Here is a 16,550-nt window from a genome sequence, read left to right as displayed (position 1 = left end):
TGTACAATTCCATCAGATCTGACCGGATTATTCAGTAGTTATACATTGTCCTTTTGTCATCAACTTAGATATTCCCCTATTTGAAGAGGTTACCATTGTGAATAATTGCACTTTGTCTCCTGCTACTTTCATTGTTTATTGCAGGGCTCATTGATCTCCACTGTATATTGCTCGAATACTCGGGATTCTCAATACCAAATCCTTAACAAAGCTTGAAATCGATATTGTATACATACTTGCATTATTTCCAATTGGTCAGATTCATTTCTGGAAATTTCTTGTCATGAAGTTCAAAATCGGTGTTTTACAGATATTTGTTCTTTAAATAACCCGGAAGTGTAAATTTCTAATTATCAAAAAAACAAAAGTTCGTCATATTGACGGGAACTCTAGTCAGGTTATACCCATGAAACAAATTGAGCATGGCATTCGATATTCAATTTTACCTTGGAAATGTTTTTTGACCAGTTTCTCCGTTCGAAACTTATCGAATTTGATGTAGGAATATCTAGGTGAATGATAGAGGAACTCTCCCGAACTAGCACTCATAAATATTTTCTGCCTGAAGCTCAGTTGCTGGAATTTCTATAGAAGTATATGGGTCAATAGACGAAGGAAACTTGCAAAATGATATTCGGTTATCAATCTAAGTTGAAGCAATATTAGGAGATATATTATACATATTTTAATTATATAAGAAACATATTCAATGAAAAAAAAGTTTGATATTGAAAAAACTTTTGTTTCTTTCGTTTATCTTCATCCAGTTTTAATAGTACCTAGATTTTAATGAATAATATAAAAATGGCTGACACCTGCACTTGGTAATAAATGGAGAAAATACCAAAAAAAAAGGAGAACTACAATTTCAAGTGTGTAATATTATACGATATTAATAATCTATCTGGTTAATGTATCAGCAAAAATGCCATCAACATAACCATTGTCCAACAGAAGACTTCTACGCTATTTCGTAGGAATCATAATCGAAAGTAACCCAAGGAGACTGCATGTCATCGCGGGGGAGTAGCGATATACCGGTTTCAACCTTGTTAGGGATCATCAGTACCGCATAACTCAACCCAAGATGATGAACAAACAAAATAGCAGTCACCTTAGGCTCAAAAACAGAAGATTTTCCTAGTTGACGTGGGAATCTACTTTTTCGCGGTACCCGTAGAGGAAGTAGTTAGCTTTTGTCCACTGGGTGGCGCATAACAGAAACCATTCTGCTTTGCATCTGCCAGCGTTCAATAAGGTGCCTGCTATTTCTTTTGTTCGTCATCTTGACCTGAATTATGCGGTACTGATGATCCCTAACAAGGGTGAAACCGGTATATCGCTACTCTCCCTCGATGACATGCAGTCTCCTTGGGTTACTTTCGATTATGATTCCTACGTAATAGCGTGGAAGTCTTCTTTTTGACAATGGTTATGTAGGTGGCATTTTTGCTGATACTTAAACCAGCTAGATAATTATTATCGTATGATATTACACACTTGAAATTATACTTCTTTTTTTTCTTTTTGTATTACCTAGATTTTATTCAATATTCACTTAGTTCACTCACCATCCAAATAGCTTCGAATAACCTCATTGATCTGAAAATGAAAAACCTTATTAATGTAAGGAAGAATTTTTTAATTGATTTACATTTATAAAATATACAGTTATAGTTACTAATCATAACCTAGTAAAAGCACTCAGTTCACGAATTGATCATCAAAAAAATACGAGTTAAAGACAGTTCCAGTTGTTTTTGTGATTAAGGTGATACAACTAGCCCCAACTAAAGCAGAGTTTGTTACTTATAATTTATTGTTATTAACAATATTCCACTATTGAACTTTAAGCGTAAGCTTATTTTGGGACATATGGAAAAAAGATTTGTTCTGAAAATAGAATTTTGTATGCTAAAGTTCTGATCAAGCTACAAAATGCCTTATAATTTTCTCTCTCAGGAGGACATCCCTCTCTAATTAAGTAGAGAAAACAGCCACTGATAATCATCTGTTCATCTGAGAGAGATAACCATCAAAATTTCGCATCACGAATCAATTGGTACCATTTCAATTATTGATCGGTAATGATGCTTGAAAATATTCGGCAAACGAAATCTTTCCGAATAGGGGGAATAAGTTGAATTTCATATTCCTGCCAATTTTTTCTGGAAAATACCTCTGTTTTCTGAAACATCTATCATCTATCATGTATTTCATGTGCATTATTCGAACTCAACGAGTGAATGACGAATCGACTAAAATCTGGATCCACCAAATCAGTAGCAGACAGTTGCCGTCGACCAGCGTCAAGTTGTGCAGGTGTTCGCTTATAGAGAAACCAGTACTCAACATATTTATGCGTAACGTCGGTCTGCTCTGCGTCAACTGAGTTAGTTTCTGCCCAACCCTACAACCCAAACTGAAAACGTATTACATCCCATAAAAAACAAAGGATAATATTTGTTCAATAACCGTCATACAGTGTACTCGAAATGTTCGTCAGAAGATTGGAAAGTATATAAAAAAATATTGTCTAAGCCTTTTAAGGTGCTCAAGAAAGCAATTTTGTTGAATTCTGATTGAATTTGCACCACAAAGAAATTATCGACCAGAATTTGAGTAACTCTTACCAGACAACTATTTTTTTTTTCTGAAGCAGACTCTGAACACCTATTTTCAGTCGACATAAAATACAAACTAAAATTAGCAGTGATCCTTCGAACATTTTTTTTCTTGATTATATTTGAGTAGCAGTTTCTATGGGACAGTAATTTTCTTAATCGTTAGTTCAGAAAATAGTGAATATAGAAATCGCGAGAAAATGAGCGTATACTTGAAACGCATTCATATATCAAGGTTCCTTTATGTCATAAATTTGATAAATTACTCAGTAACTTCCAATCTGCTAAATGGTCATTTGCAATTTTCACAGATGTGATAAATCATGGAGAACACCCTTGTTTAATCCTCGAAAGCAAGCAATCTACCTCCGAATGGAGTTCATCTCAAAATATTTACGGAATTGTTCGCATCCTACTCTCTGGGTGAAAAAAATATGAATAATAAGACATGAAGTAAACGTAGGTGGGATAACTGGAACGACACGCAACTTACAAGTTGTTCCCACATCCTACTGTCACTCGAATCTACAGGTTTGAGTGACAGTAAGAATCAAGGCTAACTTAAGAAAAGCACTCACCTGAATTAAAGAGCTCGAGGGCTTTTGTTCAGAATTATATTCATCTAATTTCCTCACAATTTTCGTTTGTATGTTGTGAATCAATAATGCGATAATTAATGCGCTATACATGCTATGAAAAAAACATAACAACACATTACTTCAACAGCATGTTATCAATCACCAGAACAATTATCTCGACGAAACGAAAAAGCATATAAAATTTATAAATGCTTGCATGGAAAGTTTGACATCTTCTCTTTCGTTATATGATACTATAAATACATAATATATCGACACTTAAGCAATGGACAAGAACATATCTAATTTATATTTCTATTTACGATATAATACATCAATGAAGGGTGTATATTAAAACACATGCATGAGATGTCAGCTTAATTCCATTTTCGTGATTTTTTTGGTTTTTAAGAAAAAATAAAATAACTTTTCGGGCGCCATCTTTAGGGGGCTGTTACAACTTTTTTGGAATTGGAGATTGTCAAATTAATCTCTGATTTCTTAATATTTCAGTCAAAATAGCACAAATGCTTATATCATAAGGATACACACTTAAAGAAAAATCTATCTTTTTTTGTGAAATACACTGAGATTTAATAATATACAGAGAGTATCTGATTAGTTGGGAAAAAAATTAGGTGATGATTCCTTGTCAACAAATGGAGTGGGTCTTTCATATCAACTTTTTTTTTGAGCACCTAACTGCTTAGCAGAAATGTGAATTAACTTAAATATTAACAAATCAGAGATTGGTTGTATAATCCCCAATTCCAAAAAGTTTTTTTTCCGGTCTGGGCTAGAACTTTCGATTCCAGATATTTGGGAGAACTAGTAACATCAAATAATTCAGAAATTATTAGAATAATGAAAAAAATGTCGAAAAATACATTGTATATAGATACAACATATAGTGACCTGTTGACCAGAACTATAAATTTTATGAAAAGTTGAAATCCACTAGGGATACCCAATTCGATTTAATCGAATGATCGAATTTGAAAACCGAGGACTCACGATAGAAGACCTTACGGCAATTGTGAACTTCACTTGATATATTCAGTTCAGATGGGTCAAACCAAACCTGAGAGTATTTGAAGTAATCTTATATAGGATGAACAGTGTCCTGAAAAATGTATACGAAAGAGAAACAACTTGAGTTTCCATTTCATACATAACAAAAAAATATTCAACACAATTGCGATTCCAGATCTTGTATTTACTTTATCCAGTAGAAAAGGGGAAAGAGAATTTTTCCAATGGGTTTCACATCGTGAAAGTGGTATTTGAAATGGAGAATAAGGTTTGCCAAGACTCTGGTGGAGAAGTTGGCACCTTTGGAGTTATTTCTGTTTAAAAATCCATTTGAAGAGCATGTATATTTATTGAACGAAACTGAAGAATCAGTTTTTTTTATTTGAGAATCGTAAGAAAGGAAAGATATATCTTTCGCATGATCCGTATAAAAAACAGAAATATTCAAACTGTCAAAATCACAAGAGAAACCGCGAAATTTTTCCTGAATTTGGTATTTCTTTTATGACATTTATGAAAAAAAAATCTTGAGAACGTTTTAATATAGGTATGTAGCTGGATTAAGATAAGAAAAGTTGACAAAATAAAGTATCTGAGGGTTAATTACCTAAAATAGGGGGCTTTCTTAATTGAAAAAATTTGAAATATGTCCTATAGATTTTATCAAGTTCGTAAAATTTTTAATCATTGATTGATGAAAACATTATACCATTTATTAATAGAGTCGAATTTGACATACTGCATTATGGTATGAGGTTGTGCCTATAACAGTACCCTGAAAAAGCTATCAATAACCCAGAATGCATCTTTGAAAATATTGTTCAAGAGACCATATACATAGATTATCTTCAGATGTGTGAACTTCAATGTGCTATATATTCACTTGCTATTACGTATGTTGATAAAATCAGTTGTCCCATTGATACGGCACTGGAAAAATATAATACAAAATCAATAGGTGAAAAAACTTTCAGTGTTTAGTTCAAACCTACAATTCTTTTTTGATGGGTTGCCCGCAGAACTTAGAAACAGTTATCAGAACCCTAGAAATTTTTTAATCAATATTTTTTATTAGCGCATCAGAATGATTTCAGTTCAATGTTCAATGTAGATGAAAATTTCACGTTTCACATGGTTTTGGTCTTGATTTCTCCACAGGTCCACTTTCACCGGGCAGTTACCTTTATTCGTCATCGCCTGTTATTACATGTATAATTTTTTTGAGGAATGATAATTGGCACACAAGAAATATTTCTTTATAAATCTTAGGCCGATTGCTCTTCAGCAATTATGCTCAGAAAATTTTGTGGAGTTAATAATAATTATGTTATGATCCGAGGTATGATCTATGATCAATGTAGCCAATTGTGGATGAGATATGCTGTCACTTACGTCTGAATAAACTTTTTTTTTCTGGATGTATATTTAATTAGAACAAAAAAAATTGTTTTTTATTATGTTTTTATATATATTTATCAAATTATATCTCTACATTGGCCCATAACCGATACTAGTGAGTATCAATTTCTTTGTAGGTATTCTTTGCATGCCAGAAAGATGGCGTCGTATGCTGCGTATCTATCGGAAGATCTAAACCACTTGTGAAATAAACACGGCAAAGTCACTATACTCCAATATGAAGATGGAAGGTGTATTTGGCAGGGATGACTGAGTGCCAAACTGACGATTCAGTAATACCGGGATGAAACAACGAAATCCCTTGAGATCATGAACACCTTCAAAACGGGCTGAGAAGGCCACGCCAAACATTCAATACAATATCCTGAATACATTCATCAGATATCAGAAAATATGGTAAAGCAGAATTCCGTCTTGTTATATGAATTGAATCTATTTATTGTTTCTCTTTCGAATTTTTTTCCTGTTTATTGTTTTATACTGACAACAAGAAATTAAATATTAAGTGAGATGTGACCAAGATATTAAAAATACATAATCTTGATTAGTTCAGATTTCGAAGATTCGAAGTGCCATTTGAAATTGGAAAATCTGCGCTCTTCCGAGAGTCAACTGAACCAATTTATCAAGTGTCCAAATAGTTCCTACCTCGATTTTACTCTTTTCAAAAAAAAATAAAATACTTTGTACTCATAGTGATTTTAATCCTAAATCTGGTTTAATACGTGGTTTTGGCATAATGCAATTAATGTTGGAAACGAATCAATGCTACAGTTCCTACCTCATTCCCAAAGTTTCTATAATATTCAACCTTTATGTGAAACATTAAACGAGCAGCTTCATACATGATTATGGTACTTGCAACACAGATTATGGTCTTTTGGGATCAGAATATAATCTCGTTAGCATGGACTCAAACTTCAAGTCCCATTTCAGTAAGCCTCACTATGATGTTAATTTAAAAGCAAAATAATCACTCGAAGTGCCCAAGAGTCCGCACCCGTGGAAACCCTTTGCAAATCGAATTAACGCGTAAAAGAGGTGCCTTTTATCAGATGAGGTTCAAAACGGATCCAGATACGCTCTTCACACAATAAATATGAATGGACAGCATCTCTACTCACATTCCGACGTTTGGTAGTCCAATATTTTTCATTGTTGAATGCCATAAAAATTGTCCTACTCATAATCAGTATACAGGCTGATTCAAAATTCAATATAAAATTTCAGAGGCGTATTTCTTAGGTCAATATAAGAATTTTTTTTCTATAAACATGTGTCAGCAAATGCAAAAGTAACGGAACTACACAGTTTTAAAGTTTCAAATTTTTTTTCTTCATAGCTCTTTCAGTGTTCGATATAATTAAGATCAAATTTCAAATATTGGTTTGCTCGGTTTCTCATTTACTCAAGAGAACTTCCAATTAAAAGTATCACAAATAAATTACATTTGATGATTTCACTTTTTTCGCCGACAATTACAGATGCGTGAAAATCACAGGAGAATAACAAATTCATGAACAAAATGAAATGTTCGTGTAATATGTTAGAATTCATCAGCGGCGTACTACAATATAGTTTATGGGGCGAAAAGGGGATGGACCCAAAAAAAAATCTTTCTTTTTTTACTATCAATCGGTACACAGAATGATGTAATCCCTAAAGGGTATCCTATATTACCTATTTGATCTCAATATCTCGGAAACTGAAAAAACTAAGACGAAAAAACTGAAACATTTTTTAAATTTCAACGCTCTCTAGTTCGGTAACGAAGTGATTACGGACACATGTTTATCAAAAAAAACTTTCATTTCGGCCTGAAAATACACCCCTGAGATTTTGATACTGAATGTTTAATCGTTTGATGAGGTTTTATAAGAATTCATAATGAGATTTTATTTACAAGCAAATCCGAATACATAATTACATAGTTTACAAGTTTGAGTGGTTCTCAATGGAGACTATGAGATTCGAAGAGGTATTATTCCACATTCAATTGCAATGATATTATATTATATATATTATATATGCAGTTCCTTTTAGTGTTCAGATGACTCAGAATAACATATTGTGGTGACAGTGTTCAGGATATAATGGTTTCGATAAGTATTCCTCATCTAATGTTATGCGGTTCCTATGAGTGTTTATATGACTCAGAATAACTTGTCGTGCTGACAGATTGTTCAGGATTTAATGGTTTTGATGAGGAATTGCCTATCTAATTTTATGCGGTCCCTGTAAGTTTTTATAAGACACAGCATAACTTCTCGTGGAGACAGATTGTTCAGGGTATAATAGTTTTGATAAGGTATTTCTTATCTACTTTTATGCAATCCCCATATTTTGAGAATTTGAAATAATAAAATATAATATTGATTTTTTTTCCCTTTGGGAGATAACAATGTATGTAAAGGACAAGTCGAAAAAAATGAAAATAATTCAAACATTTTCTGAAATTCTCATACACACTCTAGGAATTATTCTGTACTAGTAAATCTTCAACTACTTTCTTAAATCTAACGATATTTAGTGACTCAATAGAGAGTTATTGCAATGCAAAATTAAGCGGTATTTTATTAAAGGGTCCTGTAATGAAAGATCCTCTAACGTGGTGGTTAAAAATGAACTATTGCAAGATTCTGTTAACGAAAATCAGTAAAGTGAAAGATCTATAAATTTGACGAATTTGTATTTTGTCAACTTCACAATCAAATAATCACCGAGTACTTTTGGTGAATTTTCATATACATATAATGATAATGTACTTATTTTTTATAATATAATATTTAAATTTTGAGAGATTGTGATAGAAATAAATAAATATCTCTCTATGAGGTAACTCTTTTATTTTAAAACTGCATGCCCTCAAAAAAATGAAGCATTCATCCCAAGAATCGTTTACAGAAACGAATACGAGTTTCGTGCAAGAACACATTGAAGTATTATTCATCCACATTAAGAAGTGCCATTAGAAATTGATGCAATAAGTATCTGTAATCTCCATCAAATACTGATGAATATTGATTATACTCCAACTGAAAAGCATAGATCCTTATAAGTAACAGCCATGGAATCTCATGCTATCTAATTCATTAACAAACTACATGTTCCCATAGAATTCTATACGGATTTGAGATTTCAATATCCAAATTGTATATCATAAGTAATTTTTTTATGAGTTTCTATGAGAAATTTTTGGCAGGGTAGGGATACCATATCATCGATTATTTCGGGAAAAGTTACAATAGGATTATTTTTTCATTCGAAAATAGAAAATATTGAAATATTACAAGAGGGATTATTGTTCGAAAGAATTATGTGAACACTCACTAAAAATAGGTGATTTGTAAGAATAATCATCTCTTATTTCGTTTGAGCTGAGCTATTAGATGGAGGTGTTTCTTCTTAATGAGAAGTACTCTATTTGATATTCTCGTAAAATGCATTCCATACAGATACGAATGCTTGAGATAAGTGAAGAAATTTGTGACAAATGCTACCAATACCTCATGAATACCTGCTCCCTGAATGAATGGCTACCAATACTTATGAATACTTCATGAATCACAAATCTCTATTCCGATATAGGAACTTTTGATCAAACTATGCTGAAACTGCTAATTGAAATAACGTATATCCAACCAAATCGATTTAAAGGTAGTGATTAGGCGCGGCTGGTCTCATATGAAGCGTAAAAATCCATTTGTCATTGGATATTTATGAAACAGGTGCAGGACAATCATCACACCCTAGGGAAATTTATTTCGCATGAACTGCAGGGATGAATAATCTATCTTTTTGGGAACTGGAACATGAAATCGCAAATTGCCATTATTCTCCGCGTCAAACTGAATTTCGTTCAATTTTGCGTCGTATCATTTGTGTCTGATATAAATAAATATAGAACATCAGGATGCAGGGACATGTACGAAATATTATTATTATTCATATTTATTGCGACTCATGGAACGGTTTTAAATCAAAATGGTTTGAAGAGTATGGTGACCTCTTTCATTTAATATAAATGAGTTATGATATTCAAGTTTATAAATAGCCATTAATTTTTCATTGTTATTTAGAATAAAAATTTTAAATTTGGGTCGTGCTGATTTTTGTTGACTCGAATGAAATTTCGAATAAATTTGATTTCAGCAGTATGGATGCCTAGCTTACAATGCACGTGAAGTTCAGAAAATTTTTAATAAAACACACCTACTTAGATGAGTTGATTGCAAGTTTTTTGTCATTCATCTGTTATTTTTTCATATGATGTTTCATTTTTCAATAATAACAATTGTTATTCTGTTCTCGGAAATAACGCTAATGGATATGTAGGATCCAGTTTATTGTTTTCCTGTAAATAATGGCGATGGTCAACCGGAAGCTTGGAGACCTATTAGTTTCTTTTAATGTCGAGGGCATGACAGTTTCAATAGATTTACAGGGAACGAATTGTACATAATGTAAAAAGGATGTGCTATTCTTCGGGATGTCGAAGAATGTCATATGTCGATGGTCAAACTTAAGGGATTTATGGGGTTGGATTTATGGGGTTGATAAGGTTCGAAGACAATACGGTCATACCACATGTGTTTCATCTTTTTTCTCAGGCCCTAGTCCTTTTAGAATATTCTAGTACTTTCCCCGAAGGGTGTGGCCAAAACGAAAGGAAGGGATATTCGAGACGGGGTAGTTCCAATCGACAGAGAACACAGTTAAGATTAAGCCGAAGACGGGAACAGTTCAAGTTAAGCCGAAGACGGAAACAGTTCAGATTAAACCGAAGACGGGTACAGACGGTACAGTTTAACTTAAGTCGAAGACGAGACAAGTTCGGTCGGTCAACTTAAGACGTAAGACGAAAAGACGGTTCGCGGACTAGATTAAGACGAGTCGCGAACAAGTTAAAGACGAGACTACCGAAATCTTGAAGTACGACGAAGACGTTTCGAATAAATCTCAAAAGGTGATAAAGACGAAATTCAGTACCGTAGTGGGAAACTTGTAATTAAGACGTGATTAAGATCTTCCCAATACCGAGTTTGTACTGTTTAATTGTGACTTTGTAAATAGATGTAAATAATTCAAAAGAGTTTATTTATTACAAACCCAACAAAGTCGCGAAGAAAAAGACGAAAGGCCAGGTAATCGAATCATACCTCTAGACGATCGATTAACCAAGCCTACATTTTGGGGGCTCAACCGGGATCGAAGTTGATTTTCAAGGAGAAAATCAACCGGGATCTGTGAAGTATTTGCTGTGAGAAAATCGTCCGGGATCAAAGTGAAAAGCCTACATTAAGGAGAAAATCGTCCATGACCTGAGAGGAATTTTCGAATATTCGACGTAGACGAGAATATTCTACAAAAGAAGGAAGATCAACCGAGAGACGAGGAGAAGACCATCTACGAAAAGTGTCAAAAGTGTGTGAAGTGATAAAAGGTCATTTTGTGTAACAGTGTTAATAAAGGATTACGTTCAACAAGACGAGGAATTGTACAAGGTAGAAATTTTTCTTTTAAGACGAGGCTAGGAAAAATTCATAAGCTGTTGGTTCTGCAATTCCATTTGACTTAATTTGATTATTCACTGTTTTTTGACTTTTATTCACTTGAGAATCTTTTCCTGTATCTGTTTTTCTCTGGTATATTTTAATCAGGATTGAAGACGATTATTTTGATCTCCGATTCTCAAATCTGACGATTTATTTTCTGTAGATTTAGTGTGTTGATTTTGTTTTTTGTTCTTATTCCCATTCATTTTTGTGTGTGTCCATTTTACTTTGTGTTACTGTTGCTTTTATTTGTGAGCGGTTACTGAATTTCTGTCAACGGGTGAAGTAAGACGATTCAATTTAATTTCATTCCGTTTCGACGTATATACTTAAATTGAAAATGTACTCGTTAGGCGAAATAAAAAGTATTGAAGACGGTATTTCAAAAGCCAAAGTTCCGGCTATTAGAGCACTGCACATAGCTTGTTTCGGGACCGAAGGTGACAAATACAAAAGACGTAGGACAATACGAAACTTTGACGGATTTGACTGGGACAAAGACGATAACGAACATCAAGACAAAATCAAAGACGTTGAACAAAAATTGACGGAGACTGATTTAGAGGCGGTATGCCAAATTTTGAATTTACCATACGAGGGTTCTACGGAAGAGATCGCCAAAAGGGTGTGCGATTTCTTGTGTGGTCCCCTTTTAGAGAAAGACGACGACGAAGACGATGACGACGAAAATGACGATGATTTAGTTAGCTCTGTTTCTGTATCGGTGTCGAAAATGAAGCTCGAAGAGGAAAACCGTAATTGTCGAAGTAGTTTCTCTTTGACGTTTAGGGACGTAGAAGATTCCATTCGACAATTCACGGGGGCCGATAATTATCCGGTCGGGAGATGGATAGAGGATTTTGAAGAAATGGCTGCGATGACGGGTTGGTCAGATCTTCAAAAATTGATATTTGCAAAAAAATCTCTGTCGGGTTTAGCGAGATTGTTCATTCAATCTCAGAAAGGGATAAAGACGTGGGCATCTTTAAAAGAGCGGCTATGCGAGGAATTTGAAGTCCGTGTGAGTTCGGCGCAAATTCACAAACTCCTGGCTAGCAGGAGAAAGAAATCTAGTGAGAGTGTACAAGAGTACATTCTCGCTATGAGAGAGATCGGCAGTAGAGCCAATATTGAGGAGGATGCGATAATACAATATATTATAGACGGTATTGCGGACACTTCCGCGAATAAAATAATATTGTATGGCTCGAAAAATTTTGGTGATTTCAAGCAGAAGGCCAAAATTTATGAGGAAATCACCAAGAGGGGAGATTCTCACTTTCAGAGAAAAGAGTTAAGGTCTAACGGTATAGAAAAGCGAACGGAGAAGAAAGAAAAATATTTCATTAAAGACGGGAAAAACGGTGCGCAAGCAAGCAGCGAATCTTGCTTTAGTTGCGGTCAAAGAGGGCATAAGTCGAGGGAATGTCCAGATAAAAGCAAAGGAACAAAATGCTTCCGATGCAATAAACATGGACATATTGCCGCGAGTTGCAGAGAAAAGGTTGAAACCACGGAAGTGGCCGTGGTAGAATCAGTTCCCAAAAATGCGATCAGACTTGTTTTTGGGGCGTTTGCAGTTGAGGCTCTCTTTGATACCGGAAGCGAAATAAGCATTATTCGCGAGGATATTTTTAATTCTTACCTGCGTCACTTACCGTTAGATAAAGACGTCACCATCATTAGAGGTTTGGGTCATTTCAAAGTGAAAACGATGGGTTCTTTGAAATTAGACGTGAAGATAGATGGACAATTGTTCAACCTCAAGTTTCATATTATCCCTAAAGGATCGTTGGGATTCCAAGCGATCCTTGGTACTAATATTTTGAAACAGGCTACTGTTTTAATTGAGGAAGAAGGGATTAGCGTGAGATCAAAGGAACAAGCGGTTGCGAACAGTTGGTTGATGCATATCGCCATCGACGACGACGAAGATAGAATTCATGTAGAACACATCGATAGTAAACCTTGTAAAATTAAAGACGGTAAATTGACCCAGACCTACATAGCGAATAAAAAGAAAGACGTAGAATTGAAGATTAAGAAGGAACGCATAAACCAGGTAACGATTACGACCGGTGTCCCCAGAAGTAATAGTCAGGGGGAAAGGGTTAAAATGCGTGAAAAGGAAAATCGGTCAGTGGTTGCAGCGTTCGAAAATGACATGACGAAAGACGATAAAAAGCAAACAAGAAGTAAATGCGCAGATCAGGTACCTAAGGTACAAAAGGATGGCCGACGAAAACATGATCGACGGAGAAAGAAGGTCGAGACGTACCAGGTAGAAAAGCTTGTTGCGATAAAGCAAACGCAATTCGGCGCGGGTCAGAAGCGTAAGCGAAAGATTTTAGGCCCATATGAGGTATCGCAACCAAAGAGGAAAGACAGGTACGACGTGACGAAAGTCGGGGTTCATGAAGGCCCTACGAGGACATCCACATATGCGAAACTCATAAAACCGTGGATACCTCACAAAGATGAAGACGATGTCGAGTTCGGGTCGAACTCTAATTTTTAGGGGGGTCGAATGTAGGATCCAGTTTATTGTTTTCCTGTAAATAATGGCGATGGTCAACCGGAAGCTTGGAGACCTATTAGTTTCTTTTAATGTCGAGGGCATGACAGTTTCAATAGATTTACAGGGAACGAATTGTACATAATGTAAAAAGGATGTGCTATTCTTCGGGATGTCGAAGAATGTCATATGTCGATGGTCAAACTTAAGGGATTTATGGGGTTGGATTTATGGGGTTGATAAGGTTCGAAGACAATACGGTCATACCACATGTGTTTCATCTTTTTTCTCAGGCCCTAGTCCTTCTAGAATATTCTAGTACTTTCCCCGAAGGGTGTGGCCAAAACGAAAGGAAGGGATATTCGAGACGGGGTAGTTCCAATCGACAGAGAACACAGTTAAGATTAAGCCGAAGACGGGAACAGTTCAAGTTAAGCCGAAGACGGAAACAGTTCAGATTAAACCGAAGACGGGTACAGACGGTACAGTTTAACTTAAGTCGAAGACGAGACAAGTTCGGTCGGTCAACTTAAGACGTAAGACGAAAAGACGGTTCGCGGACTAGATTAAGACGAGTCGCGAACAAGTTAAAGACGAGACGACCGAAATCTTGAAGTACGACGAAGACGTTTCGAATAAATCTCAAAAGGTGATAAAGACGAAATTCAGTACCGTAGTGGGAAACTTGTAATTAAGACGTGATTAAGATCTTCCCAATACCGAGTTTGTACTGTTTAATTGTGACTTTGTAAATAGATGTAAATAATTCAAAAGAGTTTATTTATTACAAACCCAACAAAGTCACGAAGAAAAAGACGAAAGGCCAGGTAATCGAATCATACCTCTAGACGATCGATTAACCAAGCCTACAGATATATCTGATCACAATTGCGTCCTTTAATCTTAAATTGAATGAGAGGATTGTCGGATGAGGACAGATTCAAATATCTAATTTTCAGCCAACGTTTCGTTCATTTTAATGAATAAACTTCATCAGGGCTTGTAAGAACAAAAACTGCAATTACAATCCAAAATGAACCTCTAGTGAGAGGCTAATTAATATTCAAAATTTTCGAATAGTTTCCTGGAATACAACTGTGATCAATATGGTATGAAATACTAACACAAAATTGCAATAATCTAAAACATGATATAAGAAATGCTAGGTATTTAATGGACTCAGGCCTTACATGAAGGGATTTCATGTCAATTTTAAATAATAGATAGTTTGCTCAATGTCCATAGATCAATGGAAATTCAAAGTGTTTCTTTTATTTAAAATATAGAAAGAAAATGTCTCACTCCCACATTAACTCAAGTATGACGACAAACGTTCAGGTCAAATTCAACTGTTTACTTGAGAAATCCCAATGAATGAAGGAATCTGCTCGAATGAAAACCAGGTAAAAAAGTAGATGAAGTTTCATTATATGAAAAATGTGACCTATTCAATGAAAAAAACCATAAAATGATCAGGGAATAGTTTCTCCTTTATTGTTCCGATTCGAGAATAATCATGTGAAAAAAATGCAATCGATTAATGATGAATCTTTCATGTCTTTACTACTTAAGTTAGAGCTAAAGAATCCTTTCCGATACTATCGAAGCAAAGTGAATCAGAGGAATTTCAAATGACAAGAGTGAATTAGAGTACAAAGTGAAGCCACATCCTGACTGTTTCCTTCTGGGAAACATAGCATCGTGACTAGAATTAAGCATTTCATCAGATGTAACACAACAATATTGAAAACTACAAGCCCATGTGAAGAAAGCCCTCAGGAGAGAAGTGCCGAGAATACTAGTTCAGAGAATTACCAATTTCCCTATTTCGCTTTATTGTATGCCGTTTCGTCGACTAAATATTCTCGTTTCGCTCCGAAATGTGGATATTGCATTTAATATTTTGGATAGATATCTATTCAACCTGGTAGTTCACATTCTGGCTATAAAAGAGATTTTTTATTTCGAATGGAATGGTACCTGACTTAGCCAATATGAGTATATGAGGTGTATATGACGTTAAGTTTCTGTCCATTCAGTAGAATATACAGGGTGTTTTATTATAAACTGGACAAACATGAATGTCCAGTCGCGAGGAGAATGTTTTCTTCATGAATAATTTCCCGTTTTCGAAGCATAAGCGATATACAGGATGTCTTTCCTAAGCCATATTCTATTGGGAAGTAGTCAGTTATGTAAAAGCTTTGAAGTTTTTGGTCATATCGAAGTAATTTTGGGAGCTTACTTCAGAAAAGGTGAAGAACCCTGTAACAAATTTTCATAATGGAATGAGATTTTTTCTCGGTTGAATTTCATTTTCTAAATAAACAACAGCAAAAAAGAATGTTCACCCGAAATTGATGAAATGTTTCATGATTATATCTTTCTTTAGATATAACACGAATATGGAAATTAAATCGAAAACTATCGAACGATTTCTTCATTAAAGCCATCAAAATTTCTCCTTCGGTCCTATGACATAATTGTCTATCCTTGGATTAATTGAAATATACATTATACATTCCACACGTACTATCTCATGGTCGAGAGTTCGACTCCCAACAGAGATTCAATGGAAATATATTGAAATTTTTTTTTGTGATAAATTATAGTTCAACAAAATTACTGAATTTACCGACTCACCACTATATATCTATTTCACAAAAATTTTAATTTTGATCACTGGATTTGTGGCTGATCTATTGAATTATAAACTCGTAGATATGTGACTCATCACAATAATAGTATTTTTCACGGGCTATCCAAAAATGTTATCGGAAAAACTATCGAATCAAAGCATGGAAGTTATCGATGAAAATCTGTTTTT

The 16,550-nt window shown here is 34.7% G+C and overlaps 1 protein-coding gene across 1 annotated transcript in view; it reads right to left on the bottom strand.

The window, feature by feature from the left end:
• The window catches only part of LOC123671608 (hemicentin-2), a 425,727-nt gene that overhangs the window by 247,268 nt on the left and 161,909 nt on the right, over positions 1-16,550 (bottom strand). The window contains exon 3 of the mRNA XM_045605573.1: positions 1,572-1,602. The gene's annotated coding sequence lies outside the window, so the exon portion shown is untranslated. The remainder of the gene's footprint in view (positions 1-1,571; positions 1,603-16,550) is intronic.

The sequence above is a fragment of the Harmonia axyridis genome, chromosome 1, assembly GCF_914767665.1.
Source record: "Harmonia axyridis chromosome 1, icHarAxyr1.1, whole genome shotgun sequence".
Lineage (NCBI taxonomy): Eukaryota > Metazoa > Arthropoda > Insecta > Coleoptera > Coccinellidae > Harmonia > Harmonia axyridis.
Note: the sequence above shows the minus strand (reverse complement) of the source record. Positions and strands in the feature narration are given on the sequence as shown.